The sequence below is a fragment of the Pseudophryne corroboree genome, chromosome 2, assembly GCF_028390025.1.
Source record: "Pseudophryne corroboree isolate aPseCor3 chromosome 2, aPseCor3.hap2, whole genome shotgun sequence".
Taxonomy (NCBI): Eukaryota; Metazoa; Chordata; class Amphibia; order Anura; family Myobatrachidae; genus Pseudophryne; species Pseudophryne corroboree.
The window spans coordinates 1,013,475,394-1,013,498,420 of record NC_086445.1 but is presented as its reverse complement, the minus strand read 5'-3'; the positions used below and the strand labels follow the sequence as shown (position 1 = coordinate 1,013,498,420).

Genomic DNA, 23,027 nt, shown 5'->3' with positions numbered 1-23,027 from the left:
TGTGAGTGCAAGAGCCTCCCAACTGTCCCTCCCCCCCCCCCCCCCCCCACCGTGGGACACTGCTGCCCACAGGTGGGACAGCGGGACCATCTCGCGAAAATCGGGACAGTTGGGAGGTATGCCCCTGTCCTGACCGTCCCCAGCGCCAAAAGTCCGTCTGAGGAATGTGCAGAGGCACTGGCAGCCATGTCCATGTACATTAACAGCCCCAGATTATATACACCACTGACTTCAAGCAATGTGACAGTAGTAGAATCCCCTCTCTCAATCACTCCCTTTCCTCTGCCTCCATCTATCCCCTCTCTCGATCTCCCCCCTTTCTCTCTGTCCGTCTCGTTCTCTCTCTGTCCGTCTCGTTCTCTCTCTGCTCGTCTCCTCGTCTCGTTCTCTCTCTGCTAGTCTCCTCGTTCCCTCTCTCTCTCTCTCTGTCCGTCTCCTCGTTCCCTCTCTCTCTCTCTCTCTCTCTCTCTCTCTCTCTCTCTCTCTCTCTCTCTGTCCGTCTCCTCGTTCCCTCCCTCTCTCTCTCTCTCTCTCTCTCTGTCCGTCTCCTCGTTCCCTCTCTCTCTCTCTCTCTTTCTCTCTCTCTCTGTCCGTCTCCTCGCTCTCTCTCTCTCTCTCTCTCTCTCTCTCTCTCTCTCTCTCTCTCTCTCTCTGTCCGTCTCCTCGTTCCCTCCCTCTCTCTCTCTCTCTCTCTCTCTCTCTCCTCTCTCTCTCTGTCCCGTCTCTCTCGTCTCCCTCCTCTCTCTCTCTCTCTCTCTCTCTCTCTCTCTCTCTCTCTCTCTCTCTCTCTCTCTCTCTCTCTCTCTCTCTCTCTCTCTCTGTCCGTCTCCTCGTTCCCCCTCTCTCTCTCTCTCTCTCTCTCTCTCTCTCTCTCTCTCTCTCTCTCTCTCTCTCTCTCTCTCTCTCTCTCTCTCTCTCTCTCCGTCTCCTCGTTCCCTCTCTCTCTCTCTGGTTCCCTCTGTCTCTCTCTGTCCATCTCGTTCCCTCTCTCTCTCTCTCTCTCTCTCTGTCCGTCTCGTTCCCTCTGTCTCCCCACCTCTCTCTTTCTCTGTCCCGCCCCCTCTCTCTGTCCGTCTCTCTTCTGTCACCACACTGTCAGTCTCCCCCCTCTCAGTCAGTTTCTCTCTTCCCCCTACACCCACCTCACTCTCTTCCCACTACACCCACTGATTGCAAAATATGCGCTATAGCACGTTTTACGCACTACAAGCGGAGAGGTCTCTAAGTGACCAGTGCGTCTCTGCTAATAATACTGTTTCAATGCCTCTCTTGCCATCAAATCACCACTGGTAGCTTCTCCCCATTCAATCGCGCTGCCCGCATCTTCTCCCCATTTAAAGTGTATAACGTGCTCTGCCTGGCTCAGTGTGTGTATAGGTGGTTCTACCTGGCGCAATGTATAACACGTGCTCTGCCTGGCGCAATGTATATAACGTGCTCTGCCAGGCGCAATGTATATAACGTGCTCTGCCAGGCGCAATGTGTATAGCTGGTTATACCTGGCGCAAAGTGTATTATGTGCTTTGCCTGGCGCAAAGTGTATAACGTGCTCTGCCTGGCACAATGTGTATAGGTGGTTCTGCTTGGTGCAATGTGTATAATGTGCTCTACCTGGTGCAATGTGTATAATGTGCTCTGCCTGGCACAATGTGTATAACGTGCTCTGCCTGGCACAATGTGTATAACGTGCTCTGCCTGGCACAATGTGTATAACGTGCTCTGCCTGGCACAATGTGTATAACGTGCTCTGCCTGGCACAATGTGTATAGGTGGTTCTGCTTGGTGCAATGTGTATAATGTGCTCTACCTGGTGCAATGTGTATAATGTGCTCTGCCTGGCACAATGTGTATAACGTGCTCTGCCTGGCACAATGTGTATAACGTGCTCTGCCTGGCACAATGTGTATAACGTGCTCTGCCTGGCACAATGTGTATAACGTGCTCTGCCTGGCACAATGTGTATAACGTGCTCTGCCTGGCACAATGTGTATAACGTGCTCTGCCTGGCACAATGTGTGTAGGTGGTTCTGCTTGGTGCAATGTGTATAATGTGCTCTACCTGGTGCAATGTGTATAATGTGCTCTGCCTGGCGCAGTGTGTGTATAGGAGGTTCTACCTGGTGCAATGTGTATAAGCGGCACTACTGTGTGGTGTTATGTAAATTGGCACTATTATGTGGCCAAGCCCCTTCCCCACAAAGCCAGACGCCTAAGTTTTTGTTTTGTTGTTGTGTTTTTATATTTGAATCATTAATAAGAACCTTCATTCCGATGGGACCCACAAAAGGACAGTTAGGACCCCAATTTTTAAAGGTGAGGGGTCCCTGGGACCCACTTTTTTTTCGGCTCAGCGCGATCACTGGTACCCCTGCAAGAGTCACCCCAGGGTGCCACGGCACACAAGGACAGATGTACTAAGCAGTGAACATAGTGGAGAAGTGAGCCACTGGACAAGTTGCCCATGGTAACCAATCAGCATTGAAGTAACATTTATAATTTGCATGCTACTGTATAAATATATACAGAGCAACTGATTGGTTACCATGGCCAACTTCTCCACTGGCTCACTTCCCCACTCTTTTCAATGCTTAGTACATCTTCCCCATACTTTGAAAACCACTGTCCTGTACTGAAGCAACAATATTAACATAAGGTCCAAGCACAACAGAAAACAGAACACTTAAGTCATGTAATTGGTTAGGCAAAGTTCTACCGCTCTGCCTGTAACCTCAGGGTATCACATGAACATTATCTGGTACTGATGCACCAGAACTGTGCATATCATGCTGGAACAGAAAACTGGATATCTACAGCTACAGTAGCTACTCCCATGGAACGCAAACAATTTCTAATGCAGCTACCAGTTACCAAGTAACATCAGTGCACACGGACTAATAAGGACCAAGGTGGTCATTCCGAGTTGATCGCTCGCTAGCAGTTTTTAGCAGCCGTGCAAATGCATTGTCGCCGCCCACTGGGAGTGTATTTTCGCTTTGCAGAAGTGCGAACGCTTGTGCAGCAGAGCGCCTGCAAAAACATTTTGTGCAAAACAAGACCAGCCCTGTACTTACTCTTCATGTGCGTTGATTCTAATGTTGGAGGGACGGCTTTTGACGTCACACACCCGCCCAGTGTTCACCCAGCCATGCCTGCGTTTTCCCTGGCACGCCTGCGTTTTTCTAAGCACTCCCTGAACCGGTCAGTTGCCACCCAGAAACGCCCACTTCATGTCAATCTTCTTGCGGCCCCCAGTGTGAATGAAAACGTAGCTAGAACCTGTGCAAAACCACAAAGGCCTTTGTACCCGTACGTCGCGCGTGCGCAGGGCCGTCTTTTCGTATGGGCTCAATGGGCTCTTGCCCAAGGGCCCTAGGAGTAAAAGGGCCCTAGGCTGATAGCTGAGGGTCCCCTCTTTCCAGGGGTACCAGATTTTTGAAAATCGGCCCTGAGGAACTAGAGATAATCGACTTCAAAGCAATGGTCCCCATCCAAGCCTGTTAATTGCTCTTCCCAGCCCGATATCTCGAGTTCTGTCTGACTTAGAGTTTTTCTGAGGGTATACTCCAAAGGCTGGGACTCTCCTCTTTTGGCGACCCCTCGCAGCTTGTCTCTACTATGCCCAGAACCAGAAATATCAGCTTTCCAGCAGCTGGTCCTTGCTCCAGCTCCACATGCCCAATATGCAGTTTTATATTTTCATTGGTGGATAGCTTTGGCTCCTGAACTCTGATCCCCAAGTCCCCAGTACCTCCTGAAAGGTGATACTCTCTAGTTTTTTTATCCCATTAAAACTAGGAAATCTATTTCCAGGAACTGGAGATATCTGCAGTTAAGCAAGCTGCCCTCCCACCAGAAAATTATGAATATTAAGCCCACTCCACTATCCACCCCTCCCCTACGTATTAAACACCCCCTACCACCCTGGAAGTCACATACCCTGGCTCCTTCATTCAGCCCAATGTCCCCTTCTACAGTTTAATGTTCTCCTTCCTGCCCCATCTGTGCAGTAAAGGAGTAAAGGAGTAATTAGCAGAAATTATTTCTCCAGGTCCTACATGCTGAGCGGAAGATAGAACCCCCTTCTGCCCGCGGGACATCAAAGCTGCCGCTGATAGAAACCCCCCACCCCTACCGCTGATGAGTGGGTAGGGGGCCCAGTGCATTGCTGTGCCCAGGGGCCTACACTGCTGTTAAGACGGCTCTGCGCGTGCGCATTGCGGTGCATGCGCAGAAATGCAGATTTTTAGCCTGATCACTGCGCTGCGAACAACGGCAGCTAGCGATCAACTCGGAATGACCCCCAATATCATAGCACTGATCCAAAGACTTGAAGGACTAGCTAAATTACAGGAATAATTTTGAACATCCCTTTTTTCTCATGGCTACAATGGGAGAACATACCTACACATACAATACTAGCAAACGCAATCTAATATGAGCAAATTACAAATAATTATATTTGTATGCATATATACATTATAATATAATATAATATAATATAATATAATATAATATAATATAATATATATATATATAATTCTATACACACATACATAATATATATTAACCTACCAGTATATTTTTGGATTGTGGGAGGAAACCAGAGTACCCGGAGGAAACCCACACACACACACGGAGAATATACAAACTCCACACAGTTAGGCCATGGTGGAAATTGAACCCATGACCTCGGTGCTGTGAGGCAGTAATGCTAACCATTACACTATCTGTACTATCGAATATATATAATGAACCCCCTGTGTAATGCTACGGCTCCACCGGAGAAAGAATAGGCGGCACTTCTGACGTTTTTTGAAGTGATATATTATTCGATCGACTTTATTTATGGATTTCAATTGAATAACATATATCACTTGAAAAAACGTCAGGCGTGCCGCTTATTCTTTCTCTAGTGGAGCCGTAACGTTACACAGGGGATTCGTAGAAACACAGGAAAAACAAAAACACAGGAAAAAATAACTGATTCATCCCCTTTACATTATTTGTCATTTTTGTTCCTTATAGTAATACCCCTTATACTTTATGCCACACACCACAATGCCCATTATGCTTTATGCCACACACCGCAATGCCCATTACACATTCTGCCACACACCATAATGCCCATTACACATTCTGCCACACACCTTAATGCCCATTCCACATTATGCCTCACATTATTATGCCTATTACCCATTATGCCACACACTGTAACACCTATTACACGTTATGCCACACATCATAATGCCTATTCAAGAGGCAGGTAGAGGACTGCGTGCTCCAGAGGCTTCATTTTCGGGAACCTGCCGAACCCCACGTGGGTGCTCAGTAGGCTCTAGCGGCAGCAGGTGCGTGAACCAGGCATGCCCCACACTGGCACCAGTGGTGGTGGCTATATTAACCGGGTGCATCGCACGTGGGCGCCCCACAGGCTCCATCGGTGGTGGGTTCGGGAACCGGGTGCACCACACATGGGCATCTGGTGGGCTCCAGCGGCGGCGGCTATGGGAACTGTGTACAGTGCACCCCACGTGGGCACCCTGCAGGTTCCAGTGGCGGTGGGTGCGAGAACCGGGTGCACCCCATGTGGACACATAAGAAGAGTAGCTTCCTTGCTTGTAAACAGTGCAGCAGGCCTGTACAGTGTCAATGGCTCTGCACACTACTATTCATAAAAAAAACAACTTTCGAGTCAGTGACGAAGTGCGGGTATGCCATACCGCTGCCACACATACATACACTAGATACATAGATAGAGGTATATGTCCACATATGTATAAAAACAAGAAAATATATGTGTATATATATATATAATATATATATATATATTATATACACATATACATACATACATATACACACACAGTACATATATATATATATATATATATATATATATATATATATATATATTCACATTATACACACACATATAGATATATACAGTATACACATATACATGTTTTTATATCCATGTGTGTGTAGTATACATACTGTATGTATGCATGTATATGCACAGTAGACACACACACATATATATATATATATATATATATATATATATATATATTTATATATACACACACACATTTTTATATACATATATCTCTATATCCATTTATTCAAGTTAAAGTCTAAGTTATATACTTATATTACTATCAGTGTAGGAGCCAGGCTGACAGCCAGCACCTCCCCTCCCCTCATGATGCTCAATCACGCTGTCTCTCAGGCTCAGGCTGCCTTCACGGAGCAGCCTGTTTCTGCTGCTGTTACAGTATGCTGATCAGCCCATGCTGCTGCGCTGCTGCTTCCTTCAGAGCGTGCGCGGCGGTGCTGGGGCAGTATTGTCACATGTGCTGACGTCACTGTGTGCGGCGCAGTGAGGCTAGGGCTAGTGAAGCAGCCTCCCATTGCGCCGCCATAAGTATACAGTCTGTGCCGCAAGTGCCGCTGGAGGAGGTGAAGGGGGGTCGCGGCCGGGAGGGGGGGCTTTGGACATACTTGGGATGGCTGCTGTAGTAGGAAAACATGTTTTCCTTTCTACAGCAGCAGCAGAGCAGGTGCTTTGGGCCTATTTTGATGGGGGGCCTGGAGCTGCAGCTCCATCCGCCCCATTGTTAATCCGGCCCTGGGGCCAGGTGTTTGTGTCGGCCACTTGGGTCGCTTAGCTTAGTCATCCAGCTACCTCGGTGCAAATTTTAGGACTAAAAATAATATTGTGAGGTGTGAGGTGTTCAGAATAGACTGAAAATGAATGTAAATTATGGTTATTGAGGTTAATAATACTATGGGATCAAAATGACCCCCAAATTCTATGATTTAAGCTGTTTTTGAGGGTTTTTTGTAAAAAAAAAAGCCGAATCCAAAACACACCCGAATCCGACAAAAAAATTTCAGAGAGGTTTTGCCAAAACGCGTCCGAATCCAAAACACGGCCGCAGAACCGAATCCAAAACCAAAACACAAAACCTGAAAAATTTCTGGTGCACATCACTAATTTTAATATTATACTATTTGAACATAAGGATAAATAAGATTGGCCACCTTCGGATAGTGGGCTCTTGAACTGGCTTGCCTTGGGTATAAGGGTGTATAGACACAGGGCCGGTTCCAGCGCTTTTTGCGCCCCGGGCGGGAAATAGGGGGCGTGGCTTCATGCAGGGGGCATGGTCAGTTACGCCCCCTGTTCAGAGTAGCGCCGCTGAAACGCTGTGCGGTGCGCGATGACGCAATCGCGCACTGCACAGCAAAGGTCCTCCCCACGAAGGGAAACTAGATACGTAGCTACGCGTCTAGTTCCCTTCGCAGCGGGACACAGCAGGCAGCTGGGGGGCAGTAGCGGAGGGCAGGTGGGGCAGTAGCGGATCTTGCCATGGTGCAGCGCCCCGGGCAAAAGTCCTGCTTTATAGACACATATATATCCATATATAGATTGCACTTATTTGCAGTAATAGTTGGTATCTTGAAGATATACGTGTGTGTGTGTAATATTACCATCATTTGGGGCCTGGGAGGCTGAGTCTTTTTTCATGTTTTGTTTCCCTTAGATATTACATACACGTGTTAATGTTGGAATCTGTGAATACTGTACAGCCTTTCTTGAGAGAGATCCCTAATTGGGATCGAAACGTCAAGATGCATTTGAGGCTACAATAAAATCTGATAGGAAACAGAAAGTCCTCAGTCTTCTTATGTGAGCGTGCACCCTCCACTTTGTGGAAATCTTATATATATATATCTCAAAAAAATAAAGGGAACACTTAAACATCACAATGTAACTCCAAGTCAATCACACTTCTGTGAAATCAAGCAACACTGATTGACAATCAATTTCACATGCTGTTGTGCAAATGGAATAGACAACAGGTGGAAATTATAGGCAATTAGCAAGACACCCCCAATAAAGGAGTTGTTCTGCAGGTGGTGACTACAGACCACTTCTCAGCTCCTATGTTTTCTGGCTGATGTTTTGGTCACTTTTGAAAGCCCCCAGACGTCGCAGAAAGCCAAGAATTTGTGGCAAATGGTAAGCACTGATCCAGATCTGAAATGTTTCCACAAAACCAGGTTGATGCCTAGCTACTCGCAGGGGAGAAATCTAAAAGACCTGTTAGTCAAAACTCATGTGACAGGTTTTCTGATACCCCCACACCCCAGAATTTTCTAAGCCGCAAGAACGGGTGTTACAAGTGCCTGGGATGCACGACCTGTTCATACATGCTTTTTGGAGACTCCATTCTTCACCCACATACAGATCAACGATTCAGCATCAAATGGCCGCTTACATGTACCAGCCGTTATGTGATCTATGTCATAGTATGTCCATGCGGCTTATACTATGTAGGCAAAACTGAGTGCCAACTCAAGGTTAGGCTCACTCAGCATAGATCAGCTATACGGAATGCACCGACATCAGGCGCAAGTGAGCAACCGGTGGCACGACATTTCTTACAATCTAGACATAGTTTATCCAGCTTAAAATACAAGGCAATTGATCATGTGCCAACCTCACGCCGGGGAGGCGATCGGGGTAAGAAGCTTTTACAGCTTGAATCCAGGTGGATTTTTAGGTTGGATTGCTTAGCTCAGAGGTTCCCAAACTGTGTGCCGTGTCTCGCTGGGGTGCCTCAGGACACTTGCAGGGGTGCCCTGGGTTTGTGGTCCAGGACCAATTCAAATTATTCATGGTCAATATAATAGGCAAAACCAGTGCTGGTGGCTGCCAGTCATAAAATATGTGGACAAACAGAAGCAAATCTTGTCCCTCACCACACAACTGACCCTAAGGATGACATATAAACGTGATCTACTTAATGTAATATTTCTTTCTAAATTTCTCAATAAAAATTTTTTGCCCTAAGGGTGCCGTGAAAAAAATTCTGATATTCTAGGGCACCGTGATTCAAAAAAGTTTGGAAACCATTGGCTTAGCTCCTAAAGGTCTTAATGAAGCCTTAGGTTTATCCCATTTTTTATAAACCGAGTATAGTTATATTAAGCATTAACAAGGATGACATTCTGTCATTTCTAGCCCGAGAAGTGTGGGTTGATATGAACTCCAGCCTCCAGATGGCAGTAGATCCATGTAGAATGCTTATAATATATGGATGTTAAAAGAAATGTTGCTATTATTCTTAGGACACATTATGAGAATTAAGTTTTTTACAGGTCACTGATTAACCTCTTAAAATATGTTCACAGGAGTATTGTCATTTTATAGCACGAAATATATATGCACTTTATCAAAGTTTTTTTTAATGCTTTTTTAACGTTTTCTATATGAATTGTATTTTGCACACTGAATTAGTCCATAGAATGGTTAACTGAAGGGGCACTGTGGTATCCCTGTTTCACTTCACAGAGCTGTCATTTATTCCGTTTGTTCACTGTTTTCTATTACAGTGTGTACCCATGGCAACCGGAGCCGAGCGGGTGACGTCACTTCCGGTGCGATGGGAGACCCGCGACCGGAAGTACCACTACGGGACAGCGGCCGGGAGCGTGGGGCACACACTGGAGCTGCACAGGAGGGTAAGGGTTTTCTATGTATAAATATCACTCTTATTGCTTTATTTGATTGTCTGAGGAAGGGGAGTTAAACCCCGAAACGTCACCATTAAATTGGCCCGGTGGGGCTTTTTTCACATACACTGCTGGTTAAAGTCTCTGAGTGCCGCCCTTATAAAGGATACTGTACACAGATGCAAGTCTGCTGGGAGGGCACCGGAGCCAGGTATGCGTAAGACTGGAGTGCCAGGGATCTTTTTGTGCATAACACTATATATATATATATATTTGTATGTAAATATATATATATTAGTATGTATATGTGTGTGTGTGTATGTGTATATATATATATATATATATATATATATATATATATATATATATATATATATATATATATATATATATATATATATATTTGTATTTATTTGTATGTCGAGGGTGCTTGGGGGAGGGGGCCCTACAGATACCATTGTACCAGGCCCCAAGATTGCTGTTGCTTGCCCTGACTGTGTGTGGTGTATAGGTGTCTTTTCTTAGTGTGTTTGTTATTAAGGTTTTTATTTTGTTTGTGTTTACTTCTCAAGGGTGCTTGTTATTTCTTTTGTTGATTTTGCTGGAGTAGGTTATTTATTTTTGTAAGCCTTTTGCCATTTGCTACATTAGTTATCTTCCGCTGGTATGTGCATGTTTTTTGTGTTGGTTTGCTGTGTGTGGTGTGTGCTGTGTGTGGTGTCTTTTCTTGTGTGTTTGGTTATTAAGGTTTTTATTTATTTGTATTTATTTCTCAAGGGTGCGTGTTTTTGTTTTGCATTTGGTGTCCGGATTTGGCATTTTGTGTTAGTTTTTGCTGTATTCTACATTTTCTTTCTTCTGCTAAGTTTATGAAGGTTTTTTTAATAAAAATGTAATTTAATGTAAAATTTTACATATTAATTATTTAATGTTCCTCCCCTCTGGTTGTGGAATATTTAGTGATTGAAAACAGCACACGTGTAAGTTGATTGTAGTGATTCAATTATCTTGTCAATATTTTTCAAACTTCAATTGGTATAAAATTAACACTCAGAAAAATTATATTTGCAGTTGCCTATGGCAGCATATCTCTGTTTTATATGGCCAACCCCAACATGCGCCTCATCCTTGAAGGCAAAGGTAGCGTGCAAGGCCTAGGATCTTTCAAACCCATGTCACCATTTTTGGAATGCCAGATGATGAGGTGTTGCAGCGCTATAGGCTGCCCCCTTATGTTATCCTAGAAACTCTCTCAATAATAGAGAGTGAGCTAGAGAGTAAAAAATCACTGACACAATTCATTGCTGCATTACACTTTTGCACCTCAGGGTCCTTCCTGTATATTGTCGGAGTCCTGGGAAGCGTCTCTCAGGGCTCATTCTCAAGGATCCTGAGGCGCGTAATTGATGCATTCCTTAAAAGAACTAAGCTGTTCATATTAATGCCATTGGATGTGGAGTCCCTAGCTGTGGTGAAGCAGCAATTCTGTGCAAGTGCTGGCTTCCCACATGTTATTTTGTTAGTGGATGGGACACACATTCCACTTGTGGCTCCATCTCATAATGAAATTATCTTTGGGAATAGAAAAATGTTCCATTCTGTGAATGTGATGGTGGTTTGTGGTTCATCCCTCCAGATCCTTTCCCTGAATGCCCAGTACCCAGGAAGTGCCCATGATTCAGCAATCAGGGATATGGCACAAATTATCCATGTTGGAAGCCCAAGACACATAGCTCTTGGGTGAGTTTGTGGGCCTTCTTTAAAGGTAAAGTGTTTTGGATATCACATAATATTTTTATCTTTTAGGACACAGTGGATATCCTTGCACCCCCTGGCTCATGACTCCTTATAGCACACCAACACCAGTACCACAATCTGCATTTAACTCCACACTTACAGCCACCAGCCAGGTGGTAGACCGCATGATCAGACTTTTGAAAGGCCAATTTAGGGTGCTCCACCACACTGGTAGTGACCTCATGTATTCACTGGAAATGGTTAGTAAGATAGTGGTCATGTGTGCAATACTGCTATAAGGACTCATGTGGCATTGGCCCAACAAGAAATAATGGCCCCAGAGGATGAGGAGCCAGGGATTGGCTATTTCTGGGGCTGCAGACGAGAGTCAGAATGTGGACATGCAAATGTGCAACAGATTAGTTGCCCAATATATCAGGTATGTTTGAGTTATGATCACATCAGAATTCTGTGACAATTAGCACATAATATAAATAAAAGTGTTATGCTTTTAAAAATTAAAACTAGAAATAAATCTGTCTGTAAATACAAATTAAAAAAAAAGCTGACACCCTAAAATTATGAACACTGGGGGTCATTCCGAGTTGATCGTTGCTGTGCTAAATTTAGCACAGCTACGATCATGTTCCTAGACATGTGGGGGGACGCCCAGCACAGGGCTAGCCCGCCCCGCATGTCTGTCCGCACCCCCCGCACAAATACAAAAGCATAGAACAGCGGTGATGCTTTGTACTTGTTGAGTAACTCCCAGCCAGTGCAGCTCCTGCGGCTGACCGGGAGTTGCTCGTTGCTGCCCCTTATCGCAGCGGCTGCGTGTGACTTCACGCAACCACTGCGGGCCGTCCCCCACACGGTCCAGCCACGCCTGCGTTGGCCGGACCACCCCAAAAATGGTGGACAAATTCCGCCGTGCCACCCCCTCCCGCCCAGCAACCGCCTCTGCCTGTCAATCAGGCAGAGGCGATCGCTAGGGAATGACGGCGCACTGCGGCGCATGTGCAGTTCCGACCCGATCACTGTGCTGCGATAAAGTGCAGCGAGCGATTGGGTCGGAATGACCCCCAATGTCAACAACGATTGTCGTTGTACCAACAAACTAAAAAAAGCATTGAAAATTCTAAATGTAGCATGACATGTATATTCACACAACAACATTACTGTTGAAATAGTGAATTGTAGTCACCATAGATGTATTTGCATAGGTCATAGTTGTAATGTGATTTTGATACATTTTCCTTCACTATTTTCTTTATTATGATGCTGCATATGTGTAGTTTGTTAGACATGATTCTGTGTCCTAAAGAAAATAAAAAAGTCCTTGACTGTTTCTTTTTTTCATATAATAAATCCACCATTTTCACTTGCAATGTTCAGTTAACACAGAAGTTCCAAGAACAATAGTAAGTAAATTGCAATATCACCAGTTAAAGTAGCATACCATTACAATTGCACTTGCAACTGCAAACCCGGACACATAATGTTAATGTCCATTAAAAGCAATAAAGCTTATTTGTATTTATGTGCATCACAGCTGTCGACCAATCAACAGCAGGCAGACTGTATAAATATTAGCAAATATGATTAATATACCATTGGCATCATGCGAGCTGCCGCTCCTTACTGCTGTAATGGACTGTCACATAGGCCCTTATATATCCACATGGAGGTTGCACACAGACCGTGTGAGTGTCCATACCATGTTGACCATCGTGCAATTAGAACGATGGTGGTTGGACCAGCACCGCCAGCCACGTTTGTTGGAGCAACTACGCCAGCAAATACAGCAACGTAAGTAATGCATACTGTAGCATTACAGTGGATCTGTGTGTACATGAGTGTTTGTTGTTTGCATCCATAAGTGTGTCTATGTTGTTTAGCCTGTGGATAGTGGTAATGAATGTAGGTATGCATGAATGTTTGTATACAGTATGTGTGTTGTTGTCTGTTTATTAATTTGCAAACAGTGGAAATGACTTTCTTACATGTTATTTCTCTGGCAGGGTCCACAGGTTGTCCACAGGATAACATTGAGATATGATGAAGCAACAGCAGACTTGCACCAAATGGTCAAAGCTTTTCGGCCTCCCAGCATGCAATGGGTCCTTTAATATATCCCCGCCTCCTGGCTCAGGCAAAACAGTTTATTTGTTTGGTGTGGCAGGAGCTGGACTGTGGTCAGGATGGCTGATGTTTTTAGCAGCCCTAAGCTTTCTTATTTTTTTTTTTTTTTTTTACATCAATAATTTTTATTGGATTTTATATCAAATACAAAAGGAAAAAGGGGGGGGGGGTACAGAAAAAAAACAGGGTGGGGAGGGATGTACACGTCAATGAAATAAAACATACATATGAGACAGGTAACATAGCGACTAAGCAGGTATTCAGGTATCATAGTCGTATTAACAGATAAAAGTGTGCAGAGCTAGATCAGTAGGATTTATCAACTCCGACACTAGTATCAGGGGGGAAGAAATTGATTGTTTTTTTACATCAATAATTTTTATTGGATTTTATATCAAATACAAAAGGAAAAAGGGGGGGGGGGTACAGAAAAAAAACAGGGTGGGGAGGGATGTACACGTCAATGAAATAAAACATACATATGAGACAGGTAACATAGCGACTAAGCAGGTATTCAGGTATCATAGTCGTATTAACAGATAAAAGTGTGCAGAGCTAGATCAGTAGGATTTATCAACTCCGACACTAGTATCAGGGGGGAAGAAATTGATAGCATTATAGACATAACAGCCAGTATAGACCCAAAGGAAAAGCATGGGGGATGGAGCACTTAAGAAGTAGTATATTCCTCATTCAGGCTAAATTGTAAAGGGGATGTCTTCTCTGGGTGTGATATGAGAGCAGAACCTTCCCCCTCCGTAACGTATTCATGCCAATGGAACCATTTCATAATGGGAGAGGAAGCTTTCTTATTTTTATAGTCTTACCATTTTTTTCTTGAGTGATCTCTCTGAAAAGCGTCTTATACATACCTTAGAAAGAGTCACTCCAACAACTCCCTACCGGGTCGCGACAACGTTTACCCACGAGTACAGTGCTGTTTCAGCAGGTTTCTGTGTCTAATATACTAGCAGTCCAGCAGATGTTACCAGGCTGCGGCCAGAACACATGGAGACAGTAAGGCATCATTTCCGCTTAAAAAAGGGAATACAGCCAAAGCCACACTGTTTTGGGAGGAGACTACCAAACAGTCGCTGACGTGGCTGCCACCTAGGCTGCACCAACACTAGGCCTTAGAGATCATAGGCTCCAGGGATAATAGGAGGCCACGAACCCTAGGGTTGATGTCAGCAATGGGGAGTCAGATGATCCCCTGGTCACCCCTCCCCCAGTTCATGACCAGTTACCTCCGAGTATCCAGTCATGAACTGTTTTCCCGCTTCCGTCTGAAACGCTGTGTATCTAAGAGAACCATTCGCAGCATAAGTGGCTGTGTGGCTAGTGCATCAGTGTTCACTTGGGCGTCTGTGTTCACTGTAGATTCACAGAGCAGTGGTGTACACTTTTAGCATCTGGATCCACTCAGTGTTCGCAAATGTATTGATCTGTCCTGGAAGCGGGGTGAGTCTTCCTGTATCCCACTCTACTGAGTAAGGTAATACAGCACTAAGTCTCTATATTTCTTTTTAGTATGAATAGTTGGATAAGTGCCTAATGCATATGAGTCTGATAAATATTACTTTTCTTTTCTTTCACTATGCATCTGAATATGGGCCCTTATTCCGAGTTGTTCGCTAGCTGCTTTTAGCAGCTTTGCACACGCTAAGCTGCCGCCTACTGGGAGTGAATCTTAGCTTTGCAGAATAGCAAACGAAAGATTAGCAGAATTGCGAATAGAATAGCGATCAGATATTTCTTTGCAGTTTCCGAGTAGCTCGATACTTACTCTGCAACTGCGATCAGTTCAGTCCTTTTCGTTCCTGGTTTGACGTCACAAACACACCCTGCATTCGCCCAGACACTCCCCCGTTTCTCCAGCCACTCCCGCGTTTTTTCACACACTCCCATAAAACGGACAGTTTCCGCCCAGAAACACTCACTTCCTGTCAATCACACTCCGATCAGTAGAACGAAGAAAAATCTTCGCTAAGTCATGAGTAAAATACCAAACTTCTTTGCAAATTTACTTGGCGCAGCCACGGTGCGAATATTGCGCATGCGCAGTTTGCGGAAAATCGCTGCGATGCGAAGAAAATTAACGAGCAAACAACTCGGAATGAGGGCCATGGTTAAAACTTTTATAAAGTAATGCAGTAACATGTTTCTCCTACATACTTGAAATGTATCTGATTATATGCTCATACTGCTTATTATACTAATGTATAACCTGTGACTGATTGCTAGTGTGATTTCTGACTTTACCATAATTCTTTCAGTTTTTCTCTCTATACCCGATCCTCAATGCTGATGCAAAGCAGGGTTAAAGTGCTTACAGTCACAAAATTGTGCACTACCCTGTGCAAGTGTTTGATTATTTATCATATCTAAGAGCGGCAAATGTGAGGAAAATACACTCAAACCAGCACCAACACTCATCATGTTTGTCTTGCAAGGCTGGGTTAACCTCTCAGGATCTGGTTCAGGATGGTTTGAGTGCAAATTGTTTTAGCTTTCACCAAGGTCTCTTGAAAAATACAAGGCAGACGCAGGTGCAAGTTGATCCTCCATGGGCTATGTTTACACAGACATTATCCAATATAGCTGAGCAGATAATTCCAGCTTCTGCACCAGGGATAGGTTACATTATAAACTCTTACATATAGCATTCCACCTGCAGTTTATCACTTCCAGCAGGGGACGGAGCAGCCTCTCAACAGAAACGGACTGAAAAGTCAGCGGTAAGTAAATCACAGACATGAAACAACATCTTCACAGTCTACACATGTTTCAGATGAGGATTCATCAGAGGATGAAGACTCATTACTCTCTGGATTTGCATACGAAGATGAGGAAGAAGGTTTCAGCTCAGTGGACATATCTGAGTTAATTAATGCAATGAAAGACATTCTATCCTTAGAAGAATCAGCAGAGCCCATGTTAAAATCCAAGGTACCCGTGTTTAAACATCCCAAAACAATGTAGACTGAGTTTCCTGGGTCAGAACAGCTGACAGAAATGAAGGAGGAGGTTTGGGCTACACTCAGTAAGATATTTAGAATTCCAAGGAAATGGAATTCCAATTATCCTCTTCCTGCTGGGGACTGTTTAAAGAGGGAGGTGGCCCCCAAAGTAGATATGCATGTTATTCGATTAGTGTGAAAATCTACATTACCTCTGCCTACAACATCATTAAATGATGTCATGGATAGGAGAGCGGATGGTTTTCTAAAAACATTTTTCCCTGTCTAGGGCAATCATTAAACCAGCCATGGCTTCAGCCTGGATGGCAAAAGCAGTGGCTGCCTGGGCTGATGCAGTGGAAGGGGATCTTTCAATGGTAGCTAGAGAGCAAAATTCCAATGTTAAACATATCAAACAGGCATCAATGTTCTTGGAAGAAGCAGCTTTGGATATAGGTACAATTGCCTCTCAGGCATCAGTTTCAGCAATAGCCACTTGCAGAACAGTTTGGCTATGCACATGGAAAGCCAATTCAGAATCCAGAAAGGTTTTGGAATCTTTACCCTTTATTGGAGATATTATTTTTGGTAAAAAATTAAACAGTATTTTGGAGTCAGAAGCAGACTCCAAGAAAGTAAGTGAAGTTTCCTCCCACATACAAATTCAAGCCTAAAATTCCATCTTTTGGTCTCAAAGGAAAGCAAAAGAAAAAGGTGACGGCAAGCAGTTCCAATACAACATGCTGGTAAGACTAAAAAGCATTGGGCTACCAGAGGACCAGCTTCTAAAACTGAAGATAAGCCATCAGGCTGATGGTGCTGGCCTCCACCTGGGGGTTCCCAGGGTGGGAGGCTGACTTTTTTCAATTTTCACAGATCTGGCAGCAGCCTATCACTGATGCCTGGGTGCAAGAAGTGGTATCTCACGGTTACACATTTGCCTTCAAGAAAAACCCTCCTCAAATTTTTTTTGTCTCAGCCTATCTTTTGTAGAGATGTAGGCCAAGGCTTTGCAGGAGGCAGTTCATAAATTGCTTCAGTCAGGAATAATCATTACAGTTCCTCCTGAACAACATGTACAGGGTTTCTACTCCAACCTGATTCTAGTCCAGTAGCCAAATGGGTCATTCCAGTCCATACACAATGTAAAAATCATGAACAAATACATTTGGGTGCCTCGGTTTCATATGGAGACTTTGCATTCCATCATTTTGGCCATGGAGCCAGGGGATTTTATGGTGTTCCTGGATATCCAGGATGCTTACCTACATGTTCCAATAGCCCTGTCTCATCAGCATTATCTCAGGTTCACTATCCTTCAACAGCATTTTCAGTTCCAGGCTCTGCCATTCAGATTGGGCACAGCCTCCAGAGTATTTTCCAAAATTATGGTGGTAATTGCAGCTTATCTCCGTCAGCAGGGGATGAGAATTTTTCCATACCTGGATGATCTTTTGATCCTGGAACTGTCTCAGGAGTTGTTTCTTTGTCATCTGCAACAGACAACAGAGTGTCTGCAGAAGCACGGTTGGCTCATAAATTGGGTAAAATAGTCTCTGGTTCCATCACAAAGGATGACTCACTTGGGGGCTGTGATGGTTTTGAGCCTTCAAGAGAGTAATTTTACCTGTGAACAAAATATCCAAAGTTCAGCCAAGGATTCGGGAGCTGCTACACAGTCAGAAGGAATCCATTCATGCAGCAGTGCATGTTATGGGATTGATGTTGTCAACATTCGACATGGTACAGTATGCTCAGTTCCATTCGAGACCTCTGCAACATCTGATCCTTACCAAATGGAATGTGTTTCATCAGACATTAAAATGGTCCTTACTCTGAAAGTAAGGAGGTCATTAGCCTGGTGGCTAGAGACATCCCATCTGGACAAAGGGAAACCCTTTTGGATATCAGATTGGGAAATTCTGACAACGGATGCCAGTCTTCAGGGCTGGGGAGCAGTGTCAGGAAGTAGTTGTTTCCAGGGGTAGTGGACCAAGGAAGAAAGTTGTCTGCCAATAAATATATTGGAACTCAGGGCCATATATATGGCACAGATTCAGGAATAGGACATCCTTCAGGATAAACCAGTTCAGATGCACTCGGACAATGCAATGGCAGTAGCATACCTCAATCATCAGGGAGAAACTCACAGCCAGATAGCAATGAAGAAGGTACTGTAAATCACACATTACAGTGGGCAGAACTTCATCTTCCAGCCTTGGCCGCAGTGCTTAATCTGTGAGTCCTAAACTGGGAAGCAGATTTTCTCAGTCAACACACCATTCATCCAAATGAATGTCTCCTCTACACCCGGAGGTCTTTCAGACCCTGGTCAACAGATGAGTGTTACCTGAGATAGATCTCATGGCGTACCATCAGAACAACAAAGTTCCCGCATACGGGTCATGAACAAACAAGCAATCTTTGTGGATACCCTATCGGCAAGATGGGACTTTCATCTGGCCTATGTGTTTCCACCGATCGCTTTATTACCCAGGGTGGTAAGAAAGGTAAAGCAAGGAAAGAATGCCGTGATATTAATAGCTCCAGCTTGGCTCAGAAGACATTGGTACACAGATCTGCAGAAGATGTCAATGGATGCTCCATTCCTACTACCTCAATGTCCATATCTACTAACTCAGGGTACTTATTATCACACACACATGTCTTTGACGGCATGGCTCTTGCCACCTCTATCCTGAAGTCAAGAGGATTATCACAACAGGTAATTCAAATAAAGCTCACAGCATGGAAACCTTCCTCAGCTCGCATTTATCACCAAATATGGCAAGCCTATACTCAATGGGGCAGTGAACGGAAAATTGATGCCTAGTCTTTCAGAGTTTCCAGAGTCCTAGCATTACTTCAGGCAGTAATGGATAAAGGTTTAAGAGTGGTTTCCTTGAGAGTGCAAGTGTCATCATTGACTGTATGGTTCCAAAAGAAAATTGCCAACCTACAGGATGTGCACACTTTTTTCCAGGGAATGCTGCACATTCAACCTCCTTCTGTTCCTCCTACAGTACCTTGGGACTTTTGTTTAGTCCTAAAGGCCCTTCAAGTTGCCCTATTTGAACTACTAAAATGAGTGGATCTTAAAATGGTTGACAGCTAAAGTTTTCTTTCTACTGGCCATGGCTTCAGCTAAAAGAGTTTCAGATTTAGGGGCATTGTTATGTCGTCCTCCATTTCTGATTTTTTATCCAGATAGAGCAGTTCTCAGAACTAAATCTGGGTATCTTCCTAAGGTGGCGTCTAAATTCCACCTTAATGAAGAAATTATAGTCCCAGCTTTCCAGGGGTCGGACCTTTCTGTGGGAGTTGCATCATTGGACATAGTCCGTGCCTTAAGGATCTACATCGATCATACCAGTGCTATCAGAAAAACAGATTCTCTCTTTGTTCTCTATGGGTTTCACAAGAGAGGATGGCCTACTGATAAGCAGACACTGGCGAGGTGACTTCAGATGATGATTTCAGAAGCATATTCTCAAGCTGATCTCCCTTTTCCAGATAATGGGGGTCATTCTGAGTTGTTCGCTCATTGCCGATTTTCGCAACAGAGCGATTAAGGCACTGTGAACCATGCGCATGCGGTTAGTATTTTAACACAAAACTTAGTAGATTTACTCACGCCCGAACGAAGTGATCGTAGTGTGATTGACAGGAAGTGGGTGTTTCTGGGCGGAAACTGTCCGTTTTCTGGGAGTGTGCGGAAAAACGCAGGCGTTTCAGGGAAAAACGCGGGAGTGTCCGGAGAAATGGGGGAGTGGCTGGGTGAACGCTGGACGTGCGTGTGACGTCAAACCAGGAACGAAACTGACTGAACTGATCACTATTTGTGAGTAAGTCTCGAGCTACTCAGAAACTGCTAAGAAATTTCTATTCGCAATTCTGCTAATCTTCCGTTCGCTATTCTGCTAAGCTAAGATACACTCCCACAGGGCGGCAGCTTAGCGTGTGCAATGCTGCTAAAAGCAGCTAGCGAGCGAACAACTCGGAATCACCCCCAATGTCTCTGCTCACTCTACTCATAAAGTAGGTCCATCATGGGCAGCACAATGTAAGGCAGGCATATGGTCTTCCATTAACACATTCATTACACATTATGTCATTGATATCTTTGCCTCAAGATGCTGAGTTCGGGCAAATGATGCTCCTGTCTAAGCAGGAGCTTCCCCATCACTAAATTGCTTTTGGACATCCCAATGTTATCCTCTGGGTAACCTGTGGACCCTTCCATAGAAATATACATTATGGTAAGAAGTTACCATTGATAATGCCATTTCTCCTAAGTCCACAGAATCCACAGGGATCGCACTCTGATGCACCTGATTTGAGGATCCTTTTATACGCTAACCTCTTCCTTCTTGCATAGAAGGGTGTGTATGTGAGTTATTCTCACCTGATTAGGGCTCTCTATGATGCTCCTGCCTTGAGCTTTGGAAAAACAATTGATTTGCCTGAGCCAGGAGGCAACGATATATGGATGGGCCCATTGCATGCTGGGAGGCCAAAAAGCTTTGAAAGTTTTGTGCAAATCTGCTGTTGCTTCCTCATATCCCAATGTGATCATGTGAATTTAGGAGAAATACCGTTATAAACGGGAAGTTCTTACCAGAATGTAGTTGTACATATTTTTCTCTGACGTCCTAGTGGATGCTGGGAACTCCGTAAGGACCATGGGGAATAGCGGCTCCGCAGGAGACTGGGCACAACTAAAGAAAGCTTTAGGACTACCTGGTGTGCACTGGCTCCTCCCCCTATGACCCTCCTCCAGACCTCAGTTAGAATCTTGTGCCCGGCTGAGCTGGATGCACACTAGGGGCTCTCCTGAGCTCCTAGAAAAGAAAGTATAATTTTAGGTTTTTTATTTTCAGTGAGATCTGCTGGCAACAGACTCACTGCTACGAGGGACTAAGGGGAGAATAAGCGAACCTACCTGCTTGCAGCTAGCTTGGGCTTCTTAGGCTACTGGACACCATTAGCTCCAGAGGGATCGAACACAGGACCCGACCTCGATCGTTCAGTCCCGGAGCCGCGCCGCCGTCCCCCTTACAGAGCCAGAAGCAAGAAGTTGGTCCGGAAAATCGGCGGCAGAAGACTTCGGTCTTCAACAAGGTAGCGCACAGCACTGCAGCTGTGCGCCATTGCTCCTCATGCACACCTCACACTCCGGTCACTGATGGGTGCAGGGCGCTGGGGGGGGGGGGCGCCCTGAGCAGCAATATTAACACCTTGGCTTGCATAGAAAGTCACAATATATAGTCCTAGAGGCTATATATGTGACAAATACCCCTGCCAGAGATCCAGAAAAAAGCGGGAGAAGTCAGCCGAAAAAGGGGCGGTGCTAGCTCCCTCAGCACACTGGCGCCATTTTCCCTCACAGCTCTGCTGGAAGGATCTCTCTCAGGCTCTCCCCTGCAGTTTCAGACTACAAAAGGGTAAAAAAGAGAGGGGGGGCACTAAATTTAGGCGCAGTAGTAGATATATAAGCAGCTATAAGGGAAAATCACTCAGTATAGTGTTTATCCCTGTGTTATATAGCGCTCTGGTGTGTGCTGGCATACTCTCTCTCTGTCTTTGTGGGGTCCTGTCCTCTGTCAGAGCATTCCCTGTGTGTGTGCGGTGTGTCGGTACGGCTGTGTCGACATGTTTGATGAGGAAGCTTATGTGGAGGCGGAGCAGATGCCAATAAATGTGATGTCACCCCCTGCGGGGCCGACACCGGAGTGGATGGACTTATGGAAGGAATTACGTGAATGTGTCAACTCCTTACATAAGAGGTTTGACGACATACCAAATATGGGACAGCCGGCTTCTCAGCCCGTGCCTGCCCAGGCATCTCAAAAGCCATCAGGGGCTCTAAAACGCCCGCTACCTCAGATGGCAGACACAGATGTCGACACGGATACTGACTCCAGTGTCGACGACGAGGAGACTAATGTAACTTCCAATAGGGCCACACGTTACATGATTGAGGCTATGAAAAATGTGTTGCACATCTCTGATATTACCCCAGCTACCACAAAAAAGGGTATTATGTTTGGGGAGAAAAAACTACCAGTGGTTTTTCCCCCATCTGATGAGTTAAATGAGGTGTGTGAAGAAGCGTGGGCTTCCCCCGATAAGAAACTAGTAATTTCTAAAAGGTTACTAATGACGTACCCTTTCCCGCCAGAGGATAGATCACGTTGGGAGACATCCCCTAGCGTGGATAAAGCGCTCACACGCTTGTCAAAGAAGGTGGCACTACCGTCTCCGGATACGGCCGCCCTGAAGGAGCCTGCTGATAGGAAACAGGAGGCTATCCTGAAGTCTATATATACACATACCGGTATTATACTGAGACCAGCTATTGCTTCAGCATGGATGTGCAGTGCTGCAGCTGCGTGGTCAGATTCCATGTCAGAAAATATTGATACCCTAGACAGGGACACTATATTGCTAACCGTAGAGCATATAAAAGACGCAGTCTTATACATGAGATATGCACAGAGGGATATTTGCCGGCTGGCATCTAAAATAAGTGCAATGTCCATTTCTGCCAGGAGAGGGTTATGTACCCGGCAGTGGACAGGGGATGCAGATTCTAAAAGGCACATGGAAGTTTTGCCTTATAAAGGTGAGGAGTTGTTCGGGGATGGTCTCTCGGACCTCGTTTCC

The 23,027-nt window shown here is 44.9% G+C and overlaps 1 protein-coding gene and 1 long non-coding RNA gene across 55 annotated transcripts in view; one reads left to right on the top strand and one right to left on the bottom strand.

The window, feature by feature from the left end:
- The window catches only part of LOC135050271 (uncharacterized), a 466,297-nt gene that overhangs the window by 227,204 nt on the left and 216,066 nt on the right, over window positions 1-23,027 (bottom strand). The window lies entirely within an intron of this gene.
- Window positions 1-23,027, top strand: part of LOC135050276 (uncharacterized) — a 78,623-nt gene that overhangs the window by 32,250 nt on the left and 23,346 nt on the right. For 4 of the 5 annotated variants that reach the window (XR_010241588.1, XR_010241586.1, XR_010241587.1 and 1 more), the window contains exons 3-4: window positions 9,403-9,531; window positions 11,159-11,287. This is a non-coding gene — a long non-coding RNA (uncharacterized LOC135050276). Of the gene's footprint in view, window positions 1-9,402; window positions 9,532-11,158; window positions 11,288-11,328; window positions 11,699-23,027 lie in introns of all 5 variants that reach the window. The other variant, XR_010241591.1, reaches the window with a different exon arrangement.